Genomic DNA, 27,599 nt, shown 5'->3' on the forward strand with positions numbered 1-27,599 from the left:
GAAAGTGAGACCATCATCTTAAGACCAGCCTCATACATTTAGATGCTGAAGCAGGGAGAATGTAAACATTCAAGAACATACAGGACAGAAGGCAAGCCTTGGAGAGTCAACTCAGAATCAAAGTTTTAAGTGTGTTTAAAAAAAAACAAACCTATCTAAATAAAAAGCAATCAAACAGGCAACTCTTTAAGAATAAAATAAGCCCACATATGGGCTAAAGTTTGGGGGTTTGTGTTTCATCTTGTTGGGGTTTGATGTTTTCTTTCCCCAAAATTAAAACAATACATTTGCTACATTGGCACAGAGAAACTCATGTGAGTGGTTGGAACTCTCCAGTCCAGACCAAAACTCAGCACATTGCAGGAGCACACTTTCCAAGAGTAAGGAGTTTCAAGCAAAAGACTGACGTCTCACAAGCCCAGAAAGATTTTTGGGTATTTCTGGTACTGCAGACACACTCACACTTGTGCACACATTCATTAGAATATTGAACAACAATACCTTAGGTTATATCCTGTATGGAAAAATTCTGTGGAGAGGTAGAGACTTACAGCCTGAAATAGGCAAAGCTGAGAGAGGATGAGAAAAGACAGAAGTCACAAAAATACAGCCAGAGTCAAGATCACCCAAACTGACTCAGAAACTGATTATGGGCAGAATAAATCTGCACCTCTGGAGCTGACATGGGAAGGAAAGGAACAGGGGAGGACAAGGCAAAATATGAAAAATAAGGTGACTTAACACTGCTGAAAGAGTTTCACCACATGAAAAAGCAACACAAAAACTCATCTAAGAAACTGTCAGCCAGGAGTGAAGGCACAGAGTGCACAAGAGCAGGGTAGTTGCAATGACAAACATCATTCTCTTTTCGGTGGACAGCACTGTAAAAATATTACTTCCCAAGCTCCCTGCACCTTTCCATTCCCCAGCCACACTGTTCAGAGGTCTTTCTGTAAAGACCAGTCAGCAAAAAGAAGACAACAGAGGCATTATCACTTGTCTAAGACATTTAAAGTATTTATGGAGAATAGAATTCAATTGTCTAAATTGTCAGCCCTAGGGAAATTGTTTTGGAGTTCTCATTCAAGCTGCTACTCAGGATGTATTTTGTCCTTCAGAACAACCTGAAGCCTGTCCTGCCATGTGAATTCTTTGAAAATAAGAGAATGGATTATTTTAAAATGATTCTTCAGGAAGACTGGGCATATTTTAAAGTTTTCCAGTGAGGCACTCTGGCCTTACATATTCCAGTTTAAAACAAAGTGGAATCACTGAATCAGTAGTTATATGCAAAATTATTTGCGTTAACAAAACACAATCCCATTATACATTTCCATAACTTCCAGAAGAATCCACAAGTTACCTGACACAAACTTGGATATCTCTTGATAAAGTACTGAATGTATTCCAACCTTCCTCAGGTATAAGCTCAGTGCTAAGGTGTTTAAGGTCCATGATTATGCATCATTTGCTCAAAATGGCCTATTTTTGCTTTCATGCTCTTGAATGAGATAATAAAATGGAACACTTTTTCAGAAAATCAGAACTGAATCACTCATGCATGGCTGCAATCATTATTTGTATTTCACTGGCATCTCAAGATCTCAGGCAAAAGTGGGACACTCGTCTTGGAACATGGATTAAGAGACATCACCTTCCCCAAAGACCTTTTACTTAGATAAGAGACACATGTATGGGAGGAACTCCAAGGCCTCCCTACCTGATATCATAGAGAGACACCAGTTTATCTGAGCCTTTTCAAAGTATGCAACAAAACCTTGCAAAGGGTGGTGAGGGAAGAACTTCAGAGACTGAAACAGTTTTTAACTGTTAACTGGATAACTGGAGGTTAGACAAACAGCAAGAGCTATCATACACTGCAACAGTCCCCAAACCAAAATAACTTTTACAAGGCATTGCTCTCCCACTTCAGATAAGTTTTGCACATTTTTACTACTGCTCTTGACTGGAATTGGCCACACACAAGTGCTGTTCATCTCTCACACTGCACAGTAGTGTGTGTGCTGGGACTCGAGTCCAGCTCCAGATCTCACGCAGGAGCTGATACCCATCACTCATTAACTGAGCAAAGCTGACACCAGCCTGCTTCCTTGGAACTCAGCAGCTGGGCCCCGTTTGGCTCCCCTGCACTGACAGGATAACCTGGAAATATTCTCACCTTTTCCTTCCCTTCTCTTTCTGGTTTTCCTTCAGCTTCTGCAAACACACACTGCATCTTCCTGTTATGTTGTGCTATCACTTCTTACCCTCCAAGCACACTTTTTTTCTTCTCCCATCTAATCTATCCTCCATAATTCCATATTTTCTGAAGATCCTTTCCTCTTTGCCAGGTTTCTTAGTTACCCCTAACAGGCCATCCACTTGCAGGTACCATAATTTCTCTGGGTTTTGCAGAGTTGGATGGGGAATTTTCATTTTCTCCTAACTCTCCACTATTTTTGTTAGGCTGTCCCCAGGCTTCTTGAAATAAGGGGGGAAATCGTGCTCCCCTGCCCCATCCTCACATGGGCTGTTAAAGTAGTTCAAAATTTATGGGAACTGAGTGTGCAAAATCAACCCTGAAGGCCAGAACTGACCATACTCTGAATGAGGAGAATTCTTAGACGAAAATTAAGATTTAATCCACTTAAAGCACACCACTCAATTGATAGTCTGTGTGCCACTACATTCACTTATCCAATGGCAACAAAAATGCACTCAAAAATGCAACAGCAATTACACTCATAAATGAAATACTATATACAAAGGATTAGCTCAAGCTTTCTGAGAAGAATTGGACACTCTAATAATCACACAGCCTGTCTAAAAAAACTAAATAAAGAGAAAGTCTCCCTGACATACACGACTTATTGACATTTACATAGTACCAGTACATAAGCAAATATTTTAACCTTTATCTGCATTCCAGTATTTGTCTTAATTTCCAATAATCACTTTAAGCAGTTCCGAAATTAAATGCTGCTATGCTACTTCTCAAAACAGCAAAACCAAAACAAAATATAAGAGCATTTTTTAAAAGATGTAACAATCAGCAAAACCAATGCATAAAGCCATTATTTTTCACTAGGCTTTGTTGTGACAGTTACCATGGCCAACCCATTAACATATTTGCTGTACAAGTATGGTCATTCCACGGCCTTAATTAACTTTCAAGTGGAGAGTGCTGCAGCTTTACCACTTATTAAATATCCACTACAGTAAGTTACAGTTTTACCCTTCCAACCTCACTTAGCCAAGACACCCAGAAGAACCAGCTTTCCATCTGACTGTAATTTTGTAATTGCTTTTTATTGAAATTATGTTGAAACTGGACCCCCTATGTAAATGTATTTTGCCTGGTTCATCTAAAATTGGCCACCCCTAATCAGATCTGGTTGATATTTGATTGAATAAGTGGGAAATTAAGTTTCTCTCTGATAATGCTGTGCTTTTGCCTCCCTTTCATTATGTATAATGTAGGCATTTTGGGTCTGGAATCTGAAAGCGTGCCCCCTAGAGAACAGTAGCCAGGCTCAGGAATGCTGCTGGGAAAGCCGAGCTGCTCCAAGTACAACACACTAACAGACAGCACAGTTACACCGAGCACAGCTAATTCCAGCTTTATGCGGGAAGAAAGCGCCGCGACTGGAGATTAAATTGAGGCAGAATTAGGGTTTGTGATTAGCTGTGCTGAGCTGCTGAGGTGTATTCATCATTATATCATTATTTCTACGCGTGAGCATCAGAATGCCCTGTGTGTCTAAACTTGTACACTGCTGGTTAAAAGCAACTGCATCCACCTCCACCAGGTACTCCGCAGGGTGGGAAACATGACTAGAGTTCGGGGAAAAAATAATTCCACAAAGGGAACGCGTGAAAAGGCCACAGGAGTGCACCACTGAAAAATACATAAAAATGCAAATTTCCCTAAACTTCATCTTTGGATGGACTGAAGCATAAGTGAGAACTTCAACAAAGCTATAGAAAAAGATGACAGGTCTGAGTTTCAGAAATTTAAGACAGCAGTAGGATTAGACACTTTGGGTTGTCTTCGCATACATATCTTATGGGAGTTAATTCCATTTGACATGCAAGACCAAAGCAAGATTACAGAGGCATAGCCCCATGGCGAGGTGTATGCTGTAGCTAAAAGCTGGGATTTGAATAATTGTGCAGGCTTACTCCAAGAATCAGGCGAGAACAGAATGAATGGATTATTACAAGGAACTTTGTACATTTTTAACTGCTGGACTTAATAAAATAACCCTGTGTGTAAGACTAGTATTATGGTCCTTTGCACTCACTCTAGCTGAAGTTTGTGGTAGGATCTATCAAACAGGAGAAAACACAGAAGCTGTTAAAAAAGAATGTGCGATGAAAAACTGGGCAGGGCCGTGCTCCACGCCATCTTCTGAAGAAAGCAAATTTGGAGAGCTTTCATTCAAAATATTCAGGCACTAAAAAGTTAAGGGGAATTCATTTCCTGCATAAGAGAAGGTTGAAGGCACACAAGAGACTAGATCGAAAAAATGAGGGAACAGAAGAAAAAAAAAAAGGATAAAAAAAAAAGGCAAGTTTTTATTCCACTGTTTCAGCTTGTTAGCCAGATCATTTATTACGGAGAAAGATTACTAATCCACACATCATTTTTTTTTAAATTGACCTCTTCCCTTTGTGTCTGTGGAAGCACTTGTCTGTAAAAGGAGGTAATAGCTGACTGCTCCTTAGAGTCAGTGATGCTTAATTAACTGTCCAGTGAGAATTATTGAAATACTTATATAATTCTTATTTAGCACTCATTAAAGTGAGGGATACAAATGCTGGACAATGAGAGGTTCAGGAAGGCTTTGAAAAGAGGGAGTTAGTACTCTAATAACAAAGAATTATGAAAGCCTGCCCATTAACAGTAATAGAGAAAACCTTTCATTTTAAAAGTCCCTGACTCAGATGTAGACTTATTTGATATTTTTTTAAAAGCTCCTTCATCCAACCCCCAGCAATAGACCATCTCCTGCCATTGCTACCCAGACTGTGCAGCAGGCAAGCCAAAAAGGGAACTGGAGCTCCTCTCCTTCCCTGTGCCACTGCTGTGGCTGCTCAGCCCACACTCCCTCGGCTGGTTTGTCACAGCTCCTGTTCCCCGCGCCAGACCCCCAAAATTCACCAGCTGCTGAGAGGCCCCAACAGGTACAACATAATCAGTGCAATGATTTGTACCACATCAGTATCAGCCAAATATGTGGACTGTCTTACAACAGGATTTTCCTTGCATAAAACACATCCACGATTATCACTGCATGGAAACAGGATCTCAGGTGATTCCCATTTTGCCCTAAAAAATAATTTACATTTCATTTCAATGGATGCTTTGGGAGCACATGATGAATAGCCTGAATAATTTGGCAGCTTCTAAAATGGAGATAAAGAGACTGCTGGGTACCCAGCAATGGCAAGATTCAACCGTACCTGTAAGTTACTCTGTAACAGGTTATGGTACAGAAAATGAACTAAATTCATCTGTACCCTCTGAGAGACAAAAAGAAAATGCATGTGCATCTGATATGAACAATCAAATCTCTTCAGAAATAGATGACTAATAAGAATTAATTGGCCTAGCTTCAGAGGGCTTCTTGTTGCCCAGCTGGGTTTACAGAGATCCCATGGATCAACAGTTTGTCCTCAGAAAATTCACCAACAATAAAGAGCAAGTTCACCATTGCTGTTTGAAGGCTTTGCAGATTCATTCCCCCACAGAAGGTGTGCTGCATTCCCCTCTCCAATATGGATATTGTCAAAAGTTCTTGAATCTACAGGAATTCACTTAGAAATGAAGCTCAGGTCTCCTTTCTACTCATATAATGATTGATGAAACACGAGGGAAAATAAATTGAATTATGTTAAATCTCCCAGGGAAACATAATTAAGCTGTAAAGCATTCCCTTGAAATCCTCGTAGCACTCAGGCTGTGTCTTCTACTACATGATCAATAATAATATTAAAGGCAATTATTTTGAAGGACTGGCATGAACTTTCAGCTTTTACTATGTTTTATACTATTAAAAGCTAAGGATTTGCTTGGCTCCTCTATCTGTGAAATCCTTCTATAATTCCAGCACAAGGCTTCTAATGCATCATGGCTGGGACTTCTTCCTTCTTTCTTGGTACATAATGCAGCTCTTAATTCTAAAATCTGTATGCCCATGTATAGTTCAGTATATGACATTACAGAAACCATACTGAACATAGCAAACATTACACCCTCACCCTAATCCAGAAGCTGGCCAATTGCATGGATTGTGCTGGTTTCAATCCCACTTTAACTGGAGTTCTAAGGATTAAATATCTGTACACGTTAATTTGATTGAATGACCACCAACATGTGCCTCCATCACCAAATCAAAACATGGCAAACACTTCCAGTTTTCCAAGCAGAAGATGAAGCAAGAATCCTGGGAGAAAAATCACAGCAGACATCTCAAAAAAACTGGGGATTGGGAAAGAGTAGGAAGAAATAAAGTTTGATACTAGAAGGAAATAGTACCAGCAATTTTGCAAAGGAATTTTGTCATAGATGAAATTTGTGGACAAAAAGGCCTGGGAAAAAAAAACTTGGTTGGTGAACCATGACTCTTATTATTGCAACAAAATTAAGTAGACAATGATTGTGCGCTATTAATACCTACAGATCATACCGATATTATATTATACAAATATAGACATATTATACAAACATAAATTAGCATATGTATTTATGAATACATATGAAAAACTATAAATAAATCCTGGTTTTAACACATCTTGACCAGAAACAGTAATTCAAATGCAATTGTGAAAATTACATAAAAAGCAAGACAGTTCTGAGCAGCTCTAAAATTCAATCCCAGGCACCATCCCTAAAGAGTGACCAAGACTTTCATCAAATGTCATAAGCTCTGAGCTGTGGATTTTTTCAAAGAGAACTCTCACTGGGCAAACAGCTTCCAGTTCCAGGAACACTTGTCAAGCTCACAGGTAAGGAAGGGAGATAGACTTCTCAAATGAATTTGAAAGTATATATTACAAACACAAAAGGCTTCCTCAGAAAGCAGACACTGGATTTGGAACACTAAATACTATTATGAAAGCATCAAATAGAGCAACAATACTTAGAATACCTTGGTATTCTGGAAACTGCAACAATAGGTGTAAGTACCAGGATCCAAGATGTAAATAAGTCGGGCATTTTCTTGTTCTTTTAATAACAGAGGCATTGAGAAAGCAAATTTCAGACCCTGCAGAAGAAGGTACATAATTTCTCCACAGAAAAATTAATAAATGAGTTTCATCCTAAGAAAGATCAGAGTAAAATATATGAAGCAAGATGACATAATGGGCTGTAGCTTAAATGCAGCCCCCAATGGCCCCCTGTTCTGCAAACCAGGCTGTGGGTAATTGAATGTAAGACGAAGCAAAAATACAGAAAAGGCCAAGCTGGAGAATAAAAATGCAGTGTGTGTAACAGCACTGCGAGGAGTACAGCTCTGTAGAACTGATTAATAAGAAGAGCAGTGAACAGTACAGAGTGGATTTGCAGAGATTAGAATGTTGCAGGCTTTGTCCAAAAGATTGTATAAAGTTCTTATTGGTTTTGAATTTAAATAGGGTAAAATTTATCTAACACTATTAATGCTTCCCTTTGACCTTTTAATATTTCTTGCCTCCACCCCCAAAAAAGGACAGTTTAAAGCACAGTGGGTTTACCCTGCACTGTTTTATACCCCCTGAACACACGTGTGTTCATGTGCACACGTGTGCATGGACTCTTCCATTCCTCTGCAATGCCACAGCCATTGTGGACAAACTAATTGACACTGGCAGCCAAAATCATGAGGACACGCACTCTGATAAACCTTTGGAGTCATGTTCCTGCATTAACAAGGGCAGAAATTCCAAACAGGAGACAGCAAGGCAGGGACTTGGGATTTTTTCTTTCAAAGCTCTCACAAACACCCCAGTGGATTGGGTGATGTAGCATGTGGCAGCTCCACCTTGGAGAAGTTAAAGTCAGCAGTAAGACATTTTTATAAAAATAGGAAACATAAAAAATGGACTGGGCAGTAAAAACTGAGAATAATATTCAGAAACCAGAAAACTACAAGCAGCAACAGGACACTGAGTGACGATGACAGCATCATAAAAATACAACATTCATGACAAGTTAATGACAGAGACCGTCATTACAGACAGAATTAAACATTTAATGGATAGATTGCAGGAAAAGCATGAGAATGGAGATTTAATTCTCTGGTTTTAATGCTGCTTTCAAGATGTCTCCGAGACAGGACTACCATAGATCAGCTACTGTGTTTTGGAGAACATACAGCTCTTCCTCACGGGAGATAAGGAGTTGTACTCAGTCTGGAAACACTCACAGGAGCTACCTAAGGTGAAAACAGGTGGGATTTCTTTTCATCAAGGTGAAATATTTTATATGGACTTAAAACCAGGCGAGAAAGCCACAAGGACAAATAGTGTTCCTAAGGCCAAAGCACATTGGGACTACCTAAGAGAAGACACAAACATATTAAAACTACCCAAGCCCTTTGACATAAACACGTTACCAACAACAGAAATTCTGTTTTTCAGTCCCCAACCTCCTGCCATTGTGGAGGAGTCAGGCAGGATTTTTAAAATGCAGCCAGAGCAAACTGGGTTTTCCCATCTAACATTCCCTGTCTAAAAGATAGAAATGAGATGCCCTTCTCCCTATGGAGAGGGACAGGCAGAGAACAAAGGGAATCAGCCTGAGGAGTGATTCAGAGCCATGAGGATTCATCTAGAACATGGTATTTGGGAGGAGAATTTCACATTACACAAACATCCAGAAAGCTGGAGAGTTGGCTTAGGCACGTCTCCCCTTCAGCCAGCCTTAGCTGGTGCTCCTCTGGGCAATTTGGATACCTCTGTGAATTCCCCTCTGGAGTTTGAGTAAATTTCAAGCTTTGGAAAAAATATACATAATCAGTTTAACAGGTAAATGATTAATGAAGGCAATGTAATTTTAAATTTAGGTTTTCCTGCCTCCACACATGCTCAGCAATGGCTTTTCCTATATACAAAGCTGACTGAAGGGAGGGGTGGGATTGAATAACAAATTGGTGTGATACAATCACATCACTCACAATCACATAATGGACTATATCCCAATTTTCAAAAGGCATAAAGTATCCTCATTAATACGATAAGTGCAGTAGTCAAATCAGTACTATGATTTTATCAGGGTTTTTGACTGTACATGAATTAGAATATAAAATGCATACAGAATTTTTAATGGGAAGGCTTTAACATTCTATGAATGTATTTCTTACTGTCATTTACATCACATTAAAGTGAAATTCCACATAAAAGCAGAAAGAGAATACATCCTAAATTACAGTTTTTCATAGTTGTCATATCCACATACTGGGAATCTTATTCACAAGCTGTAATAATACCTTAAACCTGAAAAGGGTGCAGTGTTGCTCTGTTTGTTTGCTATGGCTGGCAAGTGGAGTTGTCACACAACAAGGTCACATGGTCAGGATGGAGCCTACAGAGATTTTTTGGGGGATGCAATTTATTCCCTGCCTGTGCTACAACAGGTTGCTAAACCCTCAACTTCTCCATCTCAGCAGGGCACCAAAACTGTCACCATGTTTAGAGAGATGTTGTTACCATCTTCTTTCAGCTCTTTTCCTTTTCCACCTGCCTTTCAGAACATTAGTTTAATATAAAATTTGCCAACAATTTTTTTCTTAAAACCCAAAGGGATGCATTTAGTCTTCTCTAAGTGTGCACTATTTGTATGCAGTAAATTTTACCATGAAAACCAGCAATATCAGTTTTTACAATCTGTTTTCTCAGATCCAGTAGTTTCATGCTGAGATTTGATTAATCTCAAAGAAAGAGAGACTGTAAACTCAGATTTGTTTCATACTCAAACCACCTGGCACAAACCACTGTTTCTGACCAATATATTCTAGCTGGTCTGAATTCTCCTTCCCTCTTTAGTTCCTCCTACAGAAACAGCAGCCACCAGGTGCTTCCCTGGGTGCTGAACACACAGGAACCCCAGAAACTCTTAGGGGAACATTGATATTCAAACCTGGACTTCTTTCCTTGATTAATGTAGGTGTTTAGGTGTTTATTTACTTCTTTTTGTAATGTTCTGAGGTTGACAAAGGCATAACTAATGTGGGATAAGCTGCACAATTCTAGGGTGTACCTTAAAAAAAAAAGCTGAACTTTAAATAGTGGAAAATCATAAGGTCTTCTTTTCTGTTCTCTTCTAATTTTCCAAATACTGAATCTTAAATCTGTTTCTGCTGTCTCCCCTCTCCACCCCCGAGATGCACTGGCATCAGAAAGCACTTTTTCAGCATATTAGGATGCAAATATTTGGGGGGAGGAAAGATATGCAGCATCTAAACACCTGGGGAAAAAGCCCAGGAAATATTACTGGATTCATGATAGAAGCAGCCACAGCCTCAGCTGCATCTCCTGCCTGTGAATTTACAGGTACTTTCAGGCTGGAGAGCAGCAAATATCAGCACTGGTATATTCAGGTTCTAGGAACCATTCATCCATGCCAGGGCAGGGATGCTGCTTCTTGAAAGAACCACACAGGCTGTTGCATATGATGAGTGCTAGTTTTAGTACTGCATAAATCACTGCAAGACTGGGGCCTGTCATTTAGTCAATGCAAAATAAAAAATTTGTAGGAAGCGATACCTCCTGCAAGTGCCTTTTTGCAGAACAAGCGCTCTGCAGAGAAGGAGATGGGGAAGTGAGAGTGGTGCCTCTGCCTGAATGTGCCAGGAGCAGATGAGGAAGGAAGAAACTCCCTCCCTCCCTCCTTCTGACTCTGTCCTCAGTACACACAACCACACGTCCCCAAGTCACTGCAAGGCTGTATTTTAAATAATCATCATTTCAGCTGCCTTCTGTACTCTGTCATATTGTGCAGGTTTCACCAGGAAGAAGTCCAAGTACTCCTAGCAGGCATGTCCCTCTGTTGGGAATGAGGACTTGGAAAAATCTACCACTGGCTAAAGAGCTGCAGAGGAAAAGCAAATCTTGCCCATCACAGGTTTCTTAATCTGCATGAATTCCTGTGTGAAGGTCTGCAAGTCAAGGTGTTATACTGCTGCTTCAAGTCTTTCTCCTCCTTGCTAAAATCCGTGTTGAAACGTCATTTCTGTTACCCCACTTGTGGTTTTTTTTTTTTTTTTTTTTTTTGACCTCTACTTTCTAGCCTTCTTAATTCCAGACACTATAAAATGAGAAAATAATGAGAGTAACTTGGGGCAAATATTTTTAAAATTCATTCTTCTGCTGTTTTCTGTCAGTCCTGTAGCTAACTCCTTGATGTTAGTTCCAGGTTACCAGCCCTGATCAGGGCATGGCATTACTGAGCATCCCACAGACAACTTTACCCAGTCAGCTTTCACCTTGCTACGGCCAGAAATTAAGAATATTCTAATTCTTAGGCTATGAGAAATCCATGCAAAAACCAGTGTATTTTCACAGCTGATATGGCTATTTAATAAGTGAATACGAATCCTACAGGTGTCCCCTTTTCCCAAGGCAGGCAGGAACCCTGCGCTGCTGTGGCGTTAAGTGGTGTGGTATCAGTTTGCAGTATCATCTGAGGTGAGATATGAAACACAGGGCTGATCTCTAATCCTATTCATAAATCACAGGTATATTCTAATAAGTGTTAAGGCTGGCAGGCTGCACTGGATTGAACGTTGACTAAATCAGTTGCAACCCCAAAACCAATTTTGCAGTTTCCCTTGTATGTAGAAATTATCACATCCAGTTGTAAAAATGCTGGAATGTTGCAGTTTATGGAGGACATTGCCATGATGGAAGTGCTGTATTTTTTTCCAGGTGAGTTTAAGCCCCCACACAGAGCCAGAGGGGACAGGACCATTTTCAAACCTGACCTTCTAAGGTAAGCAATGAGAAAAACCTGCTCAAGCCTAGGTCTGAAAATTATGTTTGTGCTACTAAAAGGGTTATTTTACAGCTCTATAATGTGGAAGATACATAAATATTAAACATTTCATGAGACAAAGGTAAAGAAGCAGTATTTTGTAATTTTAAATATAATCTTTTTTGTCTTTCAGCATCTTTCACTTCTTCCTGTGAATGTCTTTGGTTCTAACGAGATATAACAAATGAAATAAACATGAAGAAAAAAGAAAATCACAAGCAAATGAGTAAAAAATGTTTTTACACATAAAAAATGTACAGTAAGTTGATGACTTAGTTGGTTTCTATCAGAAATTCAATGGGTGCATATGAAAAACCTGATCAGCTGTTCACATGTAAGAGATACGTGAATCTTGCCTTTACTTGACATTTTCTGATTAGGATTTTAGGTATTATTTCTGATGTTTTCTCAGATTGATATCCATGGTCTACTTTGACAATGAATATCCCAAGAGAGCACAGAGACGAGGCTGGGTCTCAGAAGCTTGGAGCATTTCAATCAAAGATGGTTTGTTAATAATAAAGTAAGAAAAAAAGCCATTTGCTTCTTTTGCAGTGACTGCAGTGCTGACCCTCTCTTGGTCCTGCTAGGCCTGTCTGAGCAACAGCAGAGTTCAGTGGTAATTAAAGCAACAGTGTTGTGAAAAAAGTGTGAATTACTTTTACAAGAAGACTTGGATGTTGCTACCGACTGACAAAGCACAGCAGGAGAACTCTGCTGGATATTAAAGAGCCATGGTAGTCACTATATTGTAAGGTGGCTTTGCAGCACAATGCAAAATTGTGACTTTTCACAAGTTTATACCACAGGAACCATTTGAGTTATCGGCTTAAAATTTAGTATGTTTTACAAGGAATATAGCAGACACCATAAAGGTGTCATGCTTGGTAAAATCCGGTCCTGTTTAAATTATGTAGACCCTAAATTCAATTTTTACCTCTCAATTATGACTTCAATAAGTAATTATTGTAATATTACAGCCTGAAGTGTTGTGCAAAATTACAGAAAGGGCTATGTATTCTGACATCTCTCAGCAAATTAGTGCACTGTCAAACGGCCCGAATTTCCATTTTGACATTTTTAAAACTCAAAAGCACAGCACCCCACCTTTTTGGCATCACACAGAGAATTATACCAGGTATTATACAGCAGCCCTGTACTGTATAAATATCCTTTTAAGACAACATGGTTATGTGAGGTAACACAAAGGACCAGTTCTGACAAATGCTTCACTATCTCAATGTTTCTTTATAGTCACTGGGAAAAAAAAAGCCTGTACCAGCAGTTTATTTTCCTGTTAGAATGCAGTGAGAGCAGGGGACAGATCCTGAAGTTAGTTTTGTGCATATTCAGACCCAGTAAAGACAGCATGTACAAATACAGACATTGCCATCATTCCAAGAAAATAAAGGTTAGAATTCAGCCTGTTAATCCACAGAATAAAGGGAGGGAATCTTCACCACAATGGGATGGTGCTGTCCCTCAGGGAGTGATAGGATTGGATTCAACAGACAGGACAAGGAGCTCCAAATTAGCTTCCAGTACAGTGTCAAGAATTTACATAACCAGCAATATAAAATTCTCATGGTAAAATTTACTTAAGAGCTTGAAACAGCAAATAAGGTTTTTTCTATATATTCACTGGGTACCTATTTTGAACACTCTTGGCCTTACTCTGAGCAGTCCTGCTAATTTGCAATTTACACAAAAATCACACAGAGGGTATGTTTACTTGCCTGACCTTTCCAAGTGAGGCTTGGCACTTTGTCCCAATAGATAAAAGTCCAATGGAATTATGATAATCCACAGTCCCATAAAGAAACACAGTTCTGTATCTGGTGTTATCCCAGGGATAGAAGCTTCATTGCCCCACAAAAAAATTCTTCCTTCCCAATTTTTTGAAAGACAGTTGGTGTGTGCTCTTCACTATTCTATGGAATAAGTCAGAGCCTGAGTGGTCCATAGGGAAAATGCTGCACACAAAAACAACCAAAAACATTCTCAAGGAATTTGAGGCTCCTTCTCCAGTGTACACTTCTCTAGGTGTTCAAATGACACCTAGATAATGAAAAGCAAAAATATTTCTTAATGTTATTCTACCTGATTTTTCTGCATTTTTAGGTAGGCAACATGTACCCTTTATTCAACCCTGTCCCCATGTCTCTCAAATCTTAAGTACCGCTTAAGACCTGATGCAAGTCCTCTGTGCTAGGAAAAATAGGAAAAGTTTGGTAGAATTCAGAAATACAGTTAAAGACAACAAACCTCCATCTAAAAACTCAAATGCCCTGTACAGAAATATAATTAGATCTCCAGCATCAGCACTGTAAACACAAAAACACCAAAACAAATGTTCATTAAACTAATTCCTTTAACCACCATTGACTCCTAGGCTGCCCTGTTCTTACCCTTAAATAATTCTGTCCTCAAATGAATACTTAGAGCAACACTTTTTGACTAATTCACAGTTAACAAACCCTTGATGTCTGTAAAAACAATACTAAATATTAAAAACCCCTCACTCCCACTAGCACATCATCTTTTCCTTTACTTTTCATTCAAGGCAAGCTTGATTTTTGCAATGACCCAGCAAAAGATTTGATGATGTGCTTAATAATAAGAATATAGTTGCTCATTTGCTTAAGTGCTTTGCTGGGTAAAGGTCAGAGTGCATTGAGCCTTAAAGCCTCTCCCGGTTCGAACACAATTAAACTTGGAGGAAAAATGGATTAAGTTAGAAGTAGGAGTACAGCTCAGTGCACAGTTTAGGACACCAAGCCAGTCAAACCTCTTTTGTTACCATAACACTGTGAAAGCCACAGAACCTGCACCTGGAAATAACACCAAAAGACACAACTGCTGCTGCTCTACCCTGACCGATGGGCAATCCCCAAATTACACATTGGAGCCATCATTCCTTGCTCATGTTTTTGAGAGCATGATGAGTTATGTAACTAAGGAAGGGGCTGGTGTGGTGGTTTATTCCCAGCCACAGTCACATGGATGGGTTAGGGCACCAGGGGCTTAAAATCCTTTTACTGTCAAAGAAATCTGTGTTTACTGATTTTGAGGGAAATTGCTTGTGCTCAATACCTGCTAGAAACAGCCTGTGGAGGAAAGGTTCCCTGGATACAGGAATGGCCCATGGAGGAAAGGTTCTTTGCAAGACACTGGGTGTGAGCAAGAGCTGCCCACTAAAGTCACACTGTCAGGCATTTGGAAGCCCAGGACACTGTAGAACCTAACCAGGGAACAAAGGGAGTGACAAAGACTTGGCTGCTTTTGATCACTTTTTAGATCCTTTCCTCACAAAGTGAGGTAAAATGCAACACAGACAAACGCATGTGACCTACCAGTCTTCAGCCCTCTTTGTCAAAGGGAAACAATGCCAACACAATTAAGTGACAGCCCTATGCTAAATACACTGGAATAAAAGCAGGCTGTTGCAGCCTCATTCCAGTCACATTCTCCAGCATTGGGTTTACCACTCCACAGTACTGCTCAGCTGAGCCGTTATTCTTCGCCTGCTTTTTGATCAATTTTACGGTTAACCTGAGCTTCTCTGATCAATCAGATCTTTAGATATTCATAAGCCCAACCTTAGGAGGAGTCAGAAACCTTAATTTAATTATTATCCAATAGGCCCACATGAAAGTGGGCATATAAAAGCCAGCATTCATAGTAGTGAACAGTTTTCTTCAGAGAACAGTATTGACACTGCGTGACCTTTATGGAATAGGGAAGTAGCAGAAATACCTCTGGCTGCTGTTTATGTGTAGACACATATGGATCCTGAGATTTACCAGGCAGTTCATATACCTCTTAAAGAACTTTCTCTACACTTAACAATTCTGATTTCTCCTCAAGTAGGGAACAAACATTCTTTTATAATCTTTTTTTTTCCTGTTTCAGAAAGAGTTTATGATAGTGTCCCCTTGTCTCTGAGCACCATAACACCGATGCTAAAAACATCAAGTCCCTATACACAAAGAGCTCTGGCAGAGGTTAATCGTGAACTCAAACGATGGCACACTTAGATTCAAAGCACAGCATTGAAACCTGTTTCTACGCAAGCACAAGATGACCCATACAAAAGCAAATTTTTTTTCCTAAGAGGCATGTGGAAATGGGCACTCCTAACATTGAAATTAACTTGAAAAGTCAGGCAGAAAAGGCTTTCCAAGATAAAATTACTTTACCTTGTAACTCCTTTCAAGGGCAGAGGTATATAGAACCAATCCTGACAAGTTCTGAATAACTCTCAAGCAGTACTAACTATCTCGTGTTACTTTTAAGTTCAGTTGCCTTTCCCAATCCATTAGCATCAGCCCCAGAATTAGAAGATGGAGAGAAGGCAGGAAAATAAAACAACAGAGAAGGAGAAAGTCAAACCAATGCCTTTTGGGTACAATGCCCATGGACTGAGCAAAGAAGGCTGAGAGCCTACAGCTGGTCCATAGGTTGAATTCCCTTATTACAGGTAGTTCTGAATGAAATGGGGGCAAACTGCTAGGGAGAATATTAAGCTTTGCCTTTCTTCCTCAAAACAGTGAATACCCTACAAGGCTGAAGTATGATCATGTGACTGAGAAAGCAATTTGTTAAAATGACACAGCAGGTTAGGAACACATGACCACTGAGGTCTTTCCCCCACCCAACAACGTGTACAAAAGCATGTTTCTAACACACAATTTTTAAATAGACATGCTGAGAACATGGGAGCTCTGATTGGCATTCCATCACTGCTGCTGCACCTTTTAATTAGTGTGTAATGAACACACTTATCACCGACACCACATCTTTTATCATGTGAAACTGTTGAGACGTTCTGCTTTAACCAAAGACACAAAATACCTGCAGCAAACTGATCCCTCAGCAAAGTCAGCCAAGTAAAACCTGTGGCCATTTAACTTGCAATATTCCCCTCTAGTGCAAATATTAATGACTTCTCAGCTTGGGGGACTAGCACAAAAAAATCCCAAAGATGAACACCTGAAAAAACAAAAATAAACAAGCAGATGTCCCTTTCAGCATCAGATAATTCTGGGTTTTTTTCTAAAATGAGCTTTATCTCAACTGACTTTGTGAGCTAACAGTAGGACTCACAGAAAACCTCTATTTCCCCATGAAGAGATCATACCTTTCTATTGCATTACAGATAAAACAGTTCAATTCTCACCATATTCAACTCAAAATATTACACTATAAAAAGTACACTTTGTTTTAAAAGGTACCTATGGATTTTTATAAAATAAAGATAGAAACATTTAAGTAAATTACAGTCTTCTGGTGCTCACAAATTGCAAGATGTGCAAGCAGATACAGGTGAGTTTAAAAGAGCACAGAACTTTTTTACCAGGACGATTTTAACAATTAGACTCTGATGTAAATTAACACCTATAATAGTTGTGTTTCCAACCCGATTTTGAAGTGGGATTAAGGGAGAACAGGCCTTGTGTGTGCACTTTTCTGCCAGCAAATGAGAGAGAGAGAGACTATTCACTGACAAGGGGACACAGAGGCACAAAATGGGAGTTTTCCAGAGTGCCTGGGCCTGCAAGAGAGCAGCAGAATCCCCAGTGATCCACAATCACAGGAGTTCTATCATTTCCTGCAGGGACATTGCTGTTGGTCTTACCACTTGGCTGCCCTCAGCATATCATCTCATTTGCCTGCTTTGGCCATTTGGTGAGATAAAGAATGAGGCACAAAGGGGTGGCAAAATACGGGGGCACCAAGGGAATAAAAATTAAATGAAGTGAGGTTAAACTAACAGAAGTAAATGTATGGCATTGTCTACACTGCTATCCTCCTTTGTGTGCACGAGGAGGAGCAGCAGTAGTGCAACACTCTGGTTCTGACAGAATATCCCAGAGCACTTGGATGTGTAGAGCTGTGCTTTCCCCCAGAGGAAGGACAATCTCTGTGTCCTGGCATGGCTCAGAACAGGGGTCCTGGGCAACATCAATGGGTGAAACCTCTGAGTGTGGATATGCACGAGCTACACCCAGGCAGACTGAGAACGGAGAACACGCACAAATTAATATTAATATTATCTATTAGGATAGTCATCAAATTATAATGCAAAATGAAGACTACTCCTGTACGTCTTCAGACAGACAGTTCATTTACTCAGAGAGGTTCTTAGCAGAGAACAGAGAAAGAAGAGCAGAGAACAGCAGCTCCCCTCCTGAGGGACATGAGCGAGGGTGATTCCATACAGAGCAGAGGCTTTACCCCTAGCTTCTGAAATCCTCTGTCTGGGACAATGAAGCTGCTCAGCCTCCAGGGCAGGGCACATTACTGAGCAAGCAGCACAAGTGTTCAGGGAGAGCTGTGCTTTTAAAGTGGTTCTTTTGTCCTGCCTGCAAGATGAATGCAGCCTGTAGAAACGAAGTTTCTTTAGCCCAGTTTGTACAGGAATGAAGGCTGGCAATATCTGCAGCCAGGCTGTACAAGGTACAGCTTCTGAAGGTACCTCATATACTGGTGTAAGTGGTAAGTAAAAGCAGAAGAAAATGATGACATTCTTCAAGAAACAGCTTTAGGTCCTTGAAAATGATTATTTCGGTTTGCCTGCAACTGTAAAAATGAGTTTCAGATAATAGCTTTTCTTTTATATAGTAAATGATAAATGAGCATTTAAACATTGATTCATCCACCAACGAAGATATAAAGAACATAAAAAGTCACTGTGCTAACAGGGAGCTTGAGAACTAAAGTCACCTGATTCTTCAACCTGGTGATTACACCATAAGGATGTTCATTTGTCTTTACTTCCACACCACTGTTCCAAAAAGTATATATATATTTCCACCAAAGACAATCAACCCTTTTAGCTCTGGCCATTTATATTTCTGAGCTAAGCCCCACAAGACCCTTCTGTTCCAAGTTCATGGGTCTTTTATGACCATAAAGACAATCACTGCAATATTCTGACCTCAGGACATCTAGAGAGAGCAAAAATACTAAAAAAAAAACCCTCCACCAGTGTTCCTCCTAACTCAGTACAAGATAAAACACTCTGATAAAAAAATCCAGTGAAAGTCTTATCCGCTTTGATTACCAATAGCAGTTCACACAATTGACTCTCCTTTGGTCTACATGTGACAGAAATGAGAGGGAAAATCATTACATCGGACCAAATATTTTCAAAAGGAAGGAGGGGACTCCAAGCGAAAATATTAAGAGTATGAGAAGGGAGTTTTATGTTTATTACCATGCAAGTTTTCATTTTTCCTAGAAAATACCTCTCCAAAGCTTTATAAAGCATACTAAGGTGAGAGGAGTCCAGCCACAGAGAGTTCACATCATAACTATCATTTAACACATTGGCCGAATTTTAACATTTCAAGAGATAATCTGTGATCCTTTGCCAAGGTTTTATTTGCTTTGTCTCCTGCATCATGAAAGGAAACCAGAAGTAGTAACATTTTATTGTGCTCCATGCACACACATCTTACATAAGGCTTTTGGAAACTTTGGGCTGGGTTGGTTTGTTTGCAATCAAAAGGAAAATTACTCAATGCAATAGTACAGCCTGCACTTTACATCTTCTGTTCCTAACCTTTTCCACTACCCTACTGTGGATATGCTTGCCCAAAGTATATGCAGCTCTTGAAAAACAAGTCAAGATCTCTGTTAATTTTAGGAAATACATATTTTCAAGTAAAAGCACAATTTTTATGTTCTGTTCAACAACTCTTTGTTTTCTCCAGTGGATTCCTCCTGCTCAGATGCTTGGCAGACAGACAATGTTGCTGTAAGTTTTGGAAGTGCCCTGCACATCGGGAACACTATCACAACAAAAATAAACAAACAAATTAAACTATGCAGACATTTAAAAGTAGAAATTAGTTTATAAAAATGCTTATGGATCTCTTCACTGGAATCTTTCAAAAGAATCTTTCAGTAAGGAAGTAACGAAGTTATCTGGTTCAGGGGTGTGATTTTTCCCCTCTCTATTGACTGATGGATGAAGAATATTGAGCTCATGAATTTGGTGAGACTTGCTTTCTAGCATTCAAAACCTTTGGAAAACAGTTGGCTGTAGCTCTGTGTGAAAGCCACCATGTCCTATAAATGGCTTCCTGTGATCTGAATGCTGAAATAAAAACTGACCAAAGATGCTGGAGAGCATGAAAACTAACTGGGGTTTCCAATCCCTGGCATCCCAGAGAGCAATTCCTTAATCACACTAAAACTATAAATGAAAGATAGATTAAGGATGAGAGAGGGCAAACCCACAGGTCAAAGTGGAACATGCTCTTTAACATGCACACAGACTTTGTCCCTGCAGCTGAAGAAGTCAGGCGTGTTTGACAGCAATGCAAAGTTCCAGCTCAGCCTGTCAAACACCTTCTGTTGCAGGACCTGACTTTAAAGGTGCTTATAACTTTAATTTGTGCCAAAATATCCTCAGAACTATGTTTGGTACAGTTTAAGCAAAACCAGTAGGCTTGTTTCTCAGGTGTTGTTTAAGAGAAAACATTGATGTTACAAATAAAATAAAAGACCCTCTCCAACCCCCATCTGCCTTTCACTCCCCAAAAGAGCTATAGCACAGGGAGAGCTGGGATTGAGCACAAGCAAACAGCCATGGAATTCCTGTCAGCTGCATCCCTGCCTCACCAGCCTTAAGGGTGGCTTTTCTTGCCTCCAGAGCACTTAACTTTGCACCCTTAGTGTTGCTCCAACACGAGGTTTAAGTGTAATATCTCAGCTGCATGTGGGAATGAACAGCCACCATCCCACCAGGTTTCCAGCCCCAGTCACTCCCACTTTAAAAGATACACCCTAAGGACTGCCATACATAATTCAGGTTTTGGATCACAGTAACCCCTCTGAAACCTCTTGTCTTGGCTGTCAAAGAAATCGACCTTTCTCAGTTTAAAGGTGCTTTCTCATAGGAATCCTCTCAAAACTTAAAGGCTTTTAACATCCATCCGAGAAAAACAGTATCTGAAAGTATTTTGGACTCCACTTCTGGACTTTGGAATATATTCATTTGGGCATAGTAATCCTGGGGCTGCCCAAGGTCTTCAATCACTATGTCCAAAAAATAAATATGTACCACATCTTCTCCACAGAAATTCAATAAAATATATACAGTTAATAAACAATGCAATAAGTAATAGCCTTTAAGAATTCCTTGACACGTAACCCTGCATTTCAACCCCTTTAAGTGAGACAGCCTCCACACACAATCTGAGCCACCAGACTATTTCACTGAGGTTCAGTGTTGGATGTAATTATACCTGAAACCTCCATTTCCAAAATGCTGAGCTTTGGAAACTTCTGCTGACTTTGAAAATAAGGCCTAACTGTACAAATAAATGCACCCAAGTCTCTGATTGCTCCCTTTCCATAGCACAACAGCTATAAGGTTGTATTATACATCTCACCCCAGGAATTACTGAGGAACCACTATTAATAACAATAAATCACTATCAACAACTATAAATAAATAGATTTCAGAAATACTATGCATAAGACACATAAATTTTACAAAACCTAACCTGTTTTTGTTTGGGGAAGCATCAGGAGAAGAAGTACCTCCATTGAAAGGAGGTTGGAGATACACTGCAGGCACAACTGTACGCATGAGTGACCTCAACTTTCCTTCTCTAGACATATAGAGCAACTTCCAATTGATCCCACAAATTCCATTTTACACAACTAAAAAGGCTGCATTTTAAAAATTTCCTCTTTATCTCAACAAATGGCTTTCTACCAGTTACAAGTTCAGAGAGACTTTGACAGATCTTGCTTCATTTGCCACTTAGGAAGCTTAAAAAAGCCCAGCAAGAAAAAGCCCAACAGATAAACAGAGCATTATCACACAATAGAACAGAAGTCCTTTAGATCTGGTGTTCTCATGTCTCTGCTGAAGCATGAGAAGGTTTCCTGGCACTCCTTTGAGTTCAGCAAATATCTACAGGTGTATCTTGTTTAATAACATTGTGGTCTGACTGCACCAAAAACTGCTCCTCAGCAAACCCTTCCTGCTCATGTCACTTTTCCAATAAATATTTGTAACACTTATTTTGGATAGCCTCAGGTTCACTAAGCAAATACAGGATTCTTTGTCCTTTATTTATCACAGATCCTTTCCTGGTACATAACTTAAAAAGAACTGCAGGATGCAGCCAGGAGACTCTGTGAGAGCCTCAAACACAGACTACCTTTTTAAAGCTATTTTTCCTGAATAAATTTGATATAGCCAAGCCACTTAAACTGTTGGGTCAGGTCCATCCCTCTAAGAAACATGTTTCTATAAAAAGGAAGTATAATTTAGTCACAGAACATCAATACTAAAACCCACTGCTTGGGTGAAAAGCTGGATGTGCAAAGTCAATGGCACAAGTTTGATTGGCTTCTGAGGGAAGCCACCCCTGGTTCCCTCAGGTGCCACTGAGCTTTGGGCACTCTGAGAGGTGAGGAAATGGCAAACACTTTGTCTTTCCCTTCACAACACTGAGGGGCAAAACAGACTATTCCTCTAAAACCCTGATAAACAAAACTACTTTTAAAAAAATTACACGTACTGTGCTGACATAGCAGCTACAGGTACAAAGCTGAGTTTCCACTGAAAATAAAGAACTTGTCTGGTCAGGGTTTGTTTTTAATGGTTTTCCATTTCCTGAAAATCATTTAAGCCAACCATAATGGCTAAAACTTTCAGCAGTCCCACGAGTGAGTACTAGCCATGCTTAATTCCCATGCAGTGGCCACCAGTGCAATTAAAGTGCAAATTTTCAGCGAAGTTTCTTAGAATTGGGTCTTTGCTTCAAAGGCGTCTTCATGCAAAATGCTCCCCACAAATTTCACAGGCTGAATTCAACTTGAAAGACCATGATCTGCAAAAATGCTCTGTATTTTCAGGAGAAACTTGCAAAACATTAAACATCCATTACCTACAGCACAGACACTAAAGCGAGGTCTAGCAGTATTCAGCTGCTTCCTCTGCTGGGATGCAGGATGGAATCCCTGTGGTTGAGTGGAGATGTTCAGAGGAAGTTCTCCCTTCCAAACTCACGAGAAGAATGCAGTCCTGGAGAGTGACTGCAACAGGAGCAGTCTGCAAGATGTATAAAGGTTTACACATCTCCTGTACCGTGCCTTAGGACATCTGACTGCCGTCTCAAAATAAAAACAAAAACCAAGTTGTGCACTCCTACATTTTTGTTAGAGAGAGTTCTTCTCTTGCATGAGGCAACACGCCAGGTTTAACCACTGAACTCAATAAGTGTAAAACCCAATTACTTCTTTAAGTTAACAAATTCAGGTGGTTCAGCGTGGTAATTGTGCTTGAATTGCAGTATTGTAGTGACTGAAGTGTATTTTAACAACTTTTTAGCAACTCCTGTAACATCATAAGTGTTGTTACAATGACATCCTTGCACAGGTGCGGACAGGATCGCTCACAAGGATGGAGTAATTTATACAAAAAGTATAATAATAATAATGGAAAAAGTTAGCCTGAAAGCCTCTGCTCATCTCTAAGAAGGGAAGATGACAGAAAACAAATGTACAAGGAAGAAATCTGCAGAAGGTGCAAAAAGAGGAAAGATACAACAATAGAGGTTTAAAAATTCACTTGAACTGCTTTTGGATTACCAAAACAACCATGGAAAATACACAAACATTTGTCACTTTCCTTACACTTCCATGTCATTTCCTTCTGTCCCAGACCTGTCTCCCTGCATGTGTTCATACTTCCATCTGCTTTGTTTTTCCTATTCTCTGTCCCTCTCCAATCCTGCTATTCTTCTCACACAGACTTCACTTAAAGTAGATCTGAGTAACACCCAGCTAGACAGAAAGTCTGAATATGCAGGAATTTATAATAGTTTACCTCTTTTTTGCTTTGTTTCAGTTCTTTTATTCCCATTTCACAAAAATTTACATGTTTCCATTAATGTAACTCTGAAAACTTAGGTTTTCTCTTCTGATTTTAAATGAAAACATCATATATTTTAGTAGTTTATTCTCCTATGTGATTGCTGCCCATTCCTGAAATGGTAGCTATTTGCGGCTGTAAATTTTCCTTCCCTATAGTTGCTTAACTTCAATGATAGTTTTAGATTAAAATGAATTTACATGACTAAATAAATTGGAATATTAAAAATAGAACTATAGAGTGATAAAAGCAATGTAGATATTTTAGATATAACACAAAGTTTTTTAATTAAAACACAGAATCTTCAATTTGCTCCTAAATAAAACAGTAACCTTTACTTGATTGATTTTATGAGTGCTCCTGATATATCTTGTTATAGCAGCATGAATCACATATTAATTAACAATTTGAGTAATTAAAATGTTTTTCTTCTTTAAAGATATTAGAGATGGAGCCAAATATCTATCACACACGTGCAAAATTTATAGTGTCCAGCAATGAAAGAAATTTAAAATGGAAAATTTAGTCTGGCTGGCAACTATGTACTAGGTGTGAGTGTTTTAGCTTACTTGTTCTATAATGGTATGTACCAATTGAGTTGATATAAGATAAATCTGCTGTTCATGAGGATATTTCTGATGTAATCCTTACAACTAAAGGTAAATGAAGCTTTTACATGTTTACAGGGAATCGACCAGTGTTTACAGCTTCTGTCAAGCACCAAAAGCAATTATCTGTGTGCAGAACTTACCTGTCCAGCTCTGCTTTCCTGTCTCAGAGCAATTAAGAGAATTAGAATACAGCAATCCACACGTGAGTTTTCCTCACACATATTGTGGTCAAACCCCACTTGCTCATGACAGCAACACCAGGACCCCACACAGTCACTATAGGCACTAAAACCAAACTAATTTTATAATTTATACCGAATGAGTGCCCTCAGTGTGTGCCTTCCCCTGGGACACTGTTCCCAGCATGGGCTCCCCTCAGGAGCTGCTGCCATCTTCCACAGCCGTCCCTGCCTCCCTTGCCAGGGTTCTCCTCCTCCCCTGGCTCCTTCCAGCCTCGTCCCCCAAACCCTTTTTCCTCACCTCTGGAGTTCATCCCATCTGCCCAGGACAGAACTCCATGTTTTCCCACACGCTGACTTCCAGGAATCCCAGTTTCAAACCTGCACCAGCAACTCAGTGCCCTGCGCTGCCGCCTCACCTTGACCTTCATCGCTTATTTAACCTGTTGTTCCCTCTAGTTTTCCTTAAATTTCTTTTTAAATTCATTTTCTGTCATTTTTATTTTTACCCTCCTTCTCAGAAGTTGCCTTGTACCTGTGGGTGCCAGCAGGGCTGTGAGGGGCTGCCAGGGGCTGCTCCCACTGGTTCCAGTCACCCTGGCCTGGGCTCTCCCTCACCTCAGGGCTGGAGAACAGACAAAATGTTGCCCAGCAGTGAAGCGTGAGGGGAGACATGAGGAGACAGAGCGGAGAAGATGGGGTATGTATCCCCAGATTTCTTCAAGGTTCCTGTCAAAAAAACCCTCCTGAACACCTTGACAACTTGCACATTATGCTGCCAGTGCTAAACATACATATGTACATAAATTTATGTCTTGCCAAGGAGAATAAAAAGATACATGTGCTGTATATTTCAGTACACCAGTTCTTGCAAGTGCAGGCCACAACAACAGGGATTTCCTTGAGTACCCACATGTATTCTGGCTTATATTAATTCATGTGGAACTTTGCTCTTATTCCACTTTCTCCATCAAATCACACAAAAACCCAGCAACCCTCTCCTACTAATCAGGAACTTTAATATTAAATCAGGATCTTTAACATTGAACCAGGATCTTTAATACGAGCACACTTCAGACATTCCCTAGCAGTGTCAAACCACAGTGCATAATACAATATCAGTATTTAAACCACCATCCCAAATCTGGGTTGAAAACAAGGTATTTCTCCGTCTGTGTAACACCTTTCATTCCTCCTCAATGGGAAGAGAATGGCTCAACTGCAGATCACAGATCTTAAACAACCGGAGTCAAGTCGCAAAAGCCGGTGTTAGCAGGTCAACAGTTTGAACTCCTCTCTCTACACATCTCCACTTGCCATCAGGTCAACACAAATATTTAAGGGCTGAGTGCAGCTGTGAACAAAGCGAGCCAAGCGCTGCTGAAGGGGCACGAATCCTTCCCCCTCACACACCACACTGAAGTCCCTGAATGCTGGAGCTACTGTCGCCTTTCCCTCTCAGACAAAACCCACCTGATGGTGGATCCAGCCTGGACGTCTGACAACTTCTGTGTGTAATTTCAAATTCTTTCAAAATTCCTCTACAAGGCTGACTCCATCTCTCTAGATTTTTCATAATACTTCTCAGCAGCAATTTAAGTTTTATTCCTACCAAATCTTGTTTCCTACAGCCTGATGCTTAGAGAACACTGTTCTGGAAATAGAGACTACAGACTAGTCACATACTGGAGGGCCAGCTGATGCAGAGACGTGTAAGTTTGCCCTTAGAGCACTGTTTGAGAGAAAGTCTTATCCACTACATTTCCATCCTGGCTCCAGCTGCTTGTCCTAAGCAGCACACTGCTTGGACTACACAACAACCAAGTAACTCAGGGATTCCCAAGGTGTACCTAGACGAATATTCTAGGGTGAGTCAGGAGTAGTGTGGAAGTTAATCTAGAGGATGCTTGAGGTATCTGGAGGATACCCCAAGCACTCTGCTACTTGTGAGACCTGGCTAAACATTAAGTAAATACCTACTGAAGCAACAATTTTAATTCTTCTTTTTACCTGACTTCTAGTCAGCCAAAGGTAAGTAAGAAACAGAAAAAGTGTCATGTGTCCTGTTCTGCTTTAACAAAAAATCTGGACTTTGGGCTCCTGGAGCCAAGGAGAAACTCCTTAACTTCCACCAGATGTAGAACACGTATTTTCCTTTCAGGGCAGCTTCTGGAACAAATGTCTGACCCTAAACAGCAAACGCTACCACAGACCTGACTTCATCCAGTCCCAACATCTTCCAAAAAAGGTAATCAAACACTAAGTATGTAGAGGATTAATGACCCCTAATCAAGGTTTTCATACAGGATCTGGGCACACTCATATTTCAATATTCAGCAATAACAGGAGGTGGTCACACTAGATCAAATGGATCCTTACTGACAACGGCACAGAAAGTTAATTTAGGAGCACCCTTTGCCAGGGAAAGAAACTACATGTAAATAACACAGCTCAGGAGCCGTAAGTTAAAAAATATAAATTATTACAAAAAAAATTATAAATATATACTATCCTGTGTCCCCATTTCCCCACAGCATTTTGAAATCCACTCTCAAGTATGTAAATCTTGCAGTTTTACTGACATTAGTAAAGGGAGCACAAAATAGATCTTCAAATTGTTAAAATAAAAAAAATCTAAGGTAGATCATTAAAGTACAGAATTTTATACCTGTCCATTATTCCCTATACCTATATACTTGGGTGGGGAAAAGCACACACACACACTCTCTCACAATGGTGCCAACCCTTTTCATCTGATAATTTCAGCCAATAAAGCTGTGAAAATTACCAAGTCCCACCTTCAAAGCTATCATTGTTATTACAGATGAGTTCCTCTCTTCCCCTCTTTCTCACTCATACACATACATGCACACAGATGAGCTGCCAGTTCT

This window comes from Vidua chalybeata, chromosome 3 (genome assembly GCF_026979565.1).
Source record: "Vidua chalybeata isolate OUT-0048 chromosome 3, bVidCha1 merged haplotype, whole genome shotgun sequence".
NCBI lineage: Eukaryota > Metazoa > Chordata > Aves > Passeriformes > Viduidae > Vidua > Vidua chalybeata.